This window comes from Cnephaeus nilssonii (assembly GCF_951640355.1).
Source record: "Cnephaeus nilssonii genome assembly, chromosome: 7".
Taxonomy (NCBI): Eukaryota; Metazoa; Chordata; class Mammalia; order Chiroptera; family Vespertilionidae; genus Cnephaeus; species Cnephaeus nilssonii.
Genome location: NC_137078.1, coordinates 96,710,485 through 96,716,341, shown reverse-complemented (window position 1 = coordinate 96,716,341; position 5,857 = coordinate 96,710,485).

Below are 5,857 nucleotides of genomic sequence, written 5' to 3'. Positions count from 1 at the left end.
GAGTGCTCTGTCGGGGGCGTGTCTGCAGGGAGGGGTTTTAAGAGCCCATGATTGGCAAGAAAGATCTCTCAGGACAGTGGTTGGCAAACTGCGGCTCTCGAGCCACATGCGGCTCTTTGGCCCCTTGAGTTTTTAGTAAAGGCCAGCTTAGGAGTACCCTCATTAAGTTAATAACAATATACCTACCTATATAGTTTAAGTTTAAAAAATTTGACTCTCAAAAGAAATTTCAATCGTTGTACTGTTGATATTTGGCTCTGTTGACTAATGAGTTTGCCGACCACTGTCTCAGGAGACTCAGGGCCTGTGTTTCCCAAACAAGCATGTGACCTTGGTATCAGGTGTATATTCCACAAACCCTTATGTGTGAGCCAGGCACCGGCGGCCTGGGGCAGGCTTCTTCATCCGTCAGGATCTGCATCAGGTGTCACCTCCTCCCTGAAGCCTTCGCTGACTACCCTTCCTGCAAAGATGAGCATCAGAGAACTCCCAAACGCCTGTCAGCTCCACCATGCCTTGGGAGACTCTTATTGTGGCACTAACAACTTGGGGCGTTTATTCATAACAAAAGCGAGCATCCATCCATCCCTTCCTGTGGGCTGGGCATTGTGTCTGTCAGGCACTCAGCACACAGCCCTCTGGGTGGAGCTATTATTTCCTTTTTATAGATGAGGAAATATCGGCTCAGAGAGGCCAAGTAATTGGCCAAAAGTCACACGGGTAAGTGTTAGGGACAGGGATTTATTTCTTATTTTTTTTTAAATTTAAATTATTCATTGTTTAAAGTATGACATAAGTCTCCTGTTCTCCCCATTGACCTCTCACCAGCCGCTCCCACCCCCCATAGACAGGGATTTAAATATGATTTCAGCCCGAACCTGGCCCCTACCCCCGGCATCCCTTAGCAGCCAGGGCAGAGAGAACCACATGTATCCACCGTGAACCAGTGTGAGAAGGGCCACATGGCTGGCAGGCTGCTGTGGGGAAGGGAGGGACTGGTGGCTTGTTAACTCGATGCTTCCCAGCTAAGAGCGATTTTGCCCCCTAGGGAACATTGGACATTTGGCAATGTCTGAAGGCATTTTTGGTTATCACCACGGGGAAGGGGCGAGGAAAGCTGCTGCACTAGTGAGTAGAGGCCAGGGATGCCTCTAAACATCCTACAATGCACAGGACAGCTCCTCCCTCCAACCAAGAATTTCCCAGGCCAAATCTGAGGAGTGCTGAGACAAGCCGGATAGAAGATAGCTATCTCAGCCGGCCTGGAGGGGGAGGGGGTTTCCCTTAGGCAGAGAGACTCCAGGTCAGGCGCTGGAGCCAGCCAGGCACAGACAGGAGAGGCTCAGAGTAGGGCAGGTACGACTGAGAAGGGGGTCAGACGGTCAAAGCCCATTTCCCCAGGCGAAGGAGAGATGGACTTTATCTAGGAAGAGTTGGACTTTACTATTTAATTGGGGTCATTTGGCCCAGGGTAAATTCAAACAGCACAAATCTTTTTAAAAATATATATTTTAATTTTTTTTTTACAGAGAGGAAGGGAGAGGGATAGAGAGTTAGAAACATCGATGAGAGAGAAACATCGATCAGCTGCCTCCTGCACACCCCCCTACTGGGGATGTGCCCGCAACCAAGGTACATGCCCCCGACTGGAATCGAACCTGGGACCTTCCACTGAGCCAAACGGGTTAGGGCAAACAGCACAATCTTAATCGTTCTCATCTCTCACCCCTGACTGCCCAATTCTCCCCAGAAGCAACCATGCCCAGCCTGTTTCTTGGGTGCCCTTTCTGAACGGACCTCACATACGTAAGGGGCGTGCGTTAGGGGTATTTTTAGCTGTTATCTTTTTTCTGATTGCAAATGCAATTCCAGTCCGCAGTGAACAAGTCCATCAACACAGAAATAGGAAACGCAGAAGAGAAAGGTCCGCAAATGCACGCTGCCCCTGCCCTGCTCTCCCCCAGTAACACTGCCAGCCGCAGTGGGCGTCTCGTCCCGGAGGGCCTTCCAGCCTGATGCTGTTCCAGAGAGAGCACCCTGGTGCAGGTGGGGGCGGGGGGACGGACTAGAAGGCTGGGGACCGATTCTGAGGCTCCAGCAGTCCAGGCAGGTGACCAGGAGGGGATGGACAGAATAATGTTTACGAAGGAGGACCTCCAGGCAAGATGCCAAAGAAGAGAAAGGAAATGGAATTGGGTGAATCCCGTCCCTGCCCTCGCAGAATTGAGTCTCCTTAGGGCGGCCGGGAGCTTGGAGGAGGAAGCAATCAGCGGCACTACAAGGCAGTGCTGCCGCCTGAGGTGATATGAATCAGGTCCCGGAGGCCTGGCCACACCCCGAGGCACCGTCTGGTTGCAGCTCCATAGTCCAGAGTCTGACTCAAGGCGGCAGTAGGTCGGGTCAGCTTCCTCTGGCCAACCTCACTGGGAACTGATAAGCGGGTAGGTCCAGCGGATACCGGTGGCCTCCTGCGGCGTTTGTGGCGAGATTCTTCCATGGTTACTGACCAGCGATGTCCAGTAGAAATAGGAAACTCTATTGTTTTCCTTTATGCTCCATACAAGACTCCACGTCTGAAACCTCTGATCACCAAATGGGTGGGGTTTTCGCCACACCAAAGAATTCTCCAGCTCTCAGCAGACAGGATTGGGGTTGTCCTATAATATCTTGCTACCTCCTATCTACCTGGAGGTAGCAAGTTAAGGACTCAGTCCCACAAGACTGCCCCTCCCCCCATTCAAACACTAATCACAGATCCAGGTAGTCACCTGTGCTGCTGGCCCAGGAGAGGAAGCAGAGTTTACCACCCAAAATACACCTTTTGGGATCCTGATTATTTTAAGCTGGTTAAGAAACAAAAGATCGGAAAGAGTCTTTGACCTTCCCCCTAACCTCCTAACTAAAAGGATTTAGCCCCGGCCGGTGACTCAGTTAGAATATCATCCTGATACAACAAGGTTGGTGGTTCCATCCCTGGTCAGGGCACATATGAGAATCAACCAATGAATGCATAAATGACTGGAACAATAATTGATGCTCCTCTCTTCCTTTCTTTCTAAAAAAGAAAAAAAGAAAAAAATCAAGCCCTAACCGGTTTGGCTCAGTGGATAGAGTGTCAGCCTGCAGACAGAAAGGTCCCAGGTTCGATTCTGGTCAAGGGCATGTACCTTGGTTGTGGGCACATCCCCAGTGGAAGGTGTGCAGGAGGCAGCTGATCAATGTTTCTCTCTCATCGATGTTTCTAACTCTCTATCCCTCTCCCTTCCTCTCTGTAAAAAAATCAATAAAATATATTTAAAAATAAAATAAAAATCAATTAAAGGAATTTATGTAGAAGACCAGCTCAGGAAGGGAGTATTTTCATCAATAACTATAGGTTAGTATGAAATAGGTGTGATAGGGAGGAACCTAGCAACGTTAAGGGTCCTCTCGGTGTCCCATTGTTAAAGATGACCCAGCAAACACTTACTTTTCTATTTCCCCAGGCATTGCCTTCCTGCCCTTTGAAGTCCCAAATCAGAGCCCCCATCCTTCTCCTTAGCTCAAGATGGCATATAGGCCTTAACTGCCCCATCTGTCCTGGGGACTCATATTCTTATGGAACCCATGTATGTACATACGTAACAAAGTTGGTCATTTTCTCCTGTAAATCTGTCTCATGTTAATTTGATTATTAGTCCAGCCAGAGGAACTGAAAAGGGTAGGAGGAAAAACTGTATTTGCCCACAATGACCAGTTATAAGTCAGAGATTTCCACAACCCCCTGCTCGGGTTAGATTAATTTTCTAGAGTGGCTCATAGAGCTCAGGACAACAGTTTACTTACTAGGTTACCAGTTTATCATCAAGAGGATACAATCTAGGAATGGCCAAGTGGAAGAGATGCATAGGGCATAGGGCAAGAACCCCGTAATTCAAGGATTTGTATGGAGGCTTCATTACTGAGGCATGATTGGCTAAATGTGATCAAGCCAATGTGCAGCCCCTCTCCGCTCCCAGGAGGTAGAAAGTGGTAGAGCTGAAAGTTCCAACCCTCCAATCACATCACTGGTTCCCCTGGCAACCAGTTCCCATCCTTAGAGGCTTTCCAAAAGTCATTCCTTAACATCAATTCAGATGTGGTTGAAAGGGGCTGTGACCAGTAACAAAAGACACACCACTTTCACCTTTAGCTGAATAGCCGGGAGCTATTCCAGGAACTAAGGTCAAAAGTAAATATTACAACAAAAGATGCCCCTATGGTTCTTAAACAGAGAATTATAAGGATTTCAGGAGCTATGTACCAGGAACAGTGGACAAAGACCAACTATATAGATTTCTTATTATAAACCACACTATCACCAGGAGACACTTAATTTAATTTTAGAGGGAGCTATTCCAGGAACTAAGGTCAAAAGTAAATACTACAACAAAAGATGCCCCTATGGTTCTTAAACAGAGAATTATAAGGATTTCAGGAGCTATGTGCCAGGAACAGTGGACAAAGACCAACTATATAGATTTCTTATTATAAACCACAGTATCACCAGGAGACACTTAATGTAGTTTTAGATTTTTTAGTAGCCATATTTTAAAGCTGTTTTTTTCTATTTATCATAAAACTGTTTTTTTATTTATTTAAAAATATATTTCTTTATTGATTTCAGAGAGGAAGGGAGAGGGAGAGATAGAAACATCAATGATGAGAGAGAATCATTGATTGGTTGCCTCCTGGACGCCCTCCTACTGGGGATGGAGCCTGCAACCCGGGCATGTGCCCTTGACCGGAATCAAACCTAGGACCCTTCAGTCCGCAGGCCAATGCTCTATCCACTGAGCCAAACCTGCTAGAGCAGTAGCCATATTTTAAACAGTAAAAAGAAACAGATGAACTTAATTGTAGTATATATTTCATTTAATTCAATTTATCCAAAATATTATCACTTTGTCTACATGAGAAATGTCCAAACCTGTAGAGAATTTTTTCTTTAAAAAAAACTTTATTGTTGAAAGTATGGTATATATCCCCCTTTTCCCCCATCACCTGTAGAGAACTTTTATGAGTATTTGAGCCAAACTGATGACTTATGCAAGGGAGCAAGATCTAGATGGTCCAGAGAGTAACAGTTTGGCAGCTTTTATGTGTTTGAAATTAAGGAAGGAATGTAAGGAAGGTTACGTGAAGGTGGGAGGAAGCAATTTGGGAATGGGGTTACAGAATAGTTAAGATTAGGTGCTGTCTGGAGGGGTCTGACAGGGGGCATTTGAAAGGTGTGTTAACCTAGAAGGATAGAAACAATGGACAGGGCTTGCCTAAGGCAAAGATAAGCCTTTTAGTAAAGAAGTTGTATGCCTGGGGTGTGACTACCCACCATCACCTATCAGTTAGGAATTTATGCTCAGATCACCTCCTTTTTTAAGTTCACAACTTTAACACACAGTCAATGCAAAGATATCAGTGAGATCATTTACGTACTTTTTTGGTCCTAAGTCTTACAGCACATCTCAAATTACACTAGGAGCTCCGAGGGCACATGTGACTGGTGGCTGCCATACTGGGGAGCCCAGATTTGGGGGCTTCCCTTCTGTGACTGTGGCCATCCGGAGACCTGTTTATTGCTGTATCCTAGTGCCTGGCACATAATGAGGCCCAGTGATCTGCACCTGTGAGCTGGGGTGATCTCCTGGAGACTCCTGGAACTGTGGCGAAGGTTAAATGAAATGCGGTATGTTAAGTACCAGCTCAGTGACTGTTGTTACTGTTCTGACTTCTCAAAGTCAATCGAAGGGCATCCGGCCCCAACTTGCTTCCTGTTTTCCTCTTGAGAGCGCTTCTCTAAAGTTACAAACGAAAGGTTAGATTCCTGAGTTAGCAGAGC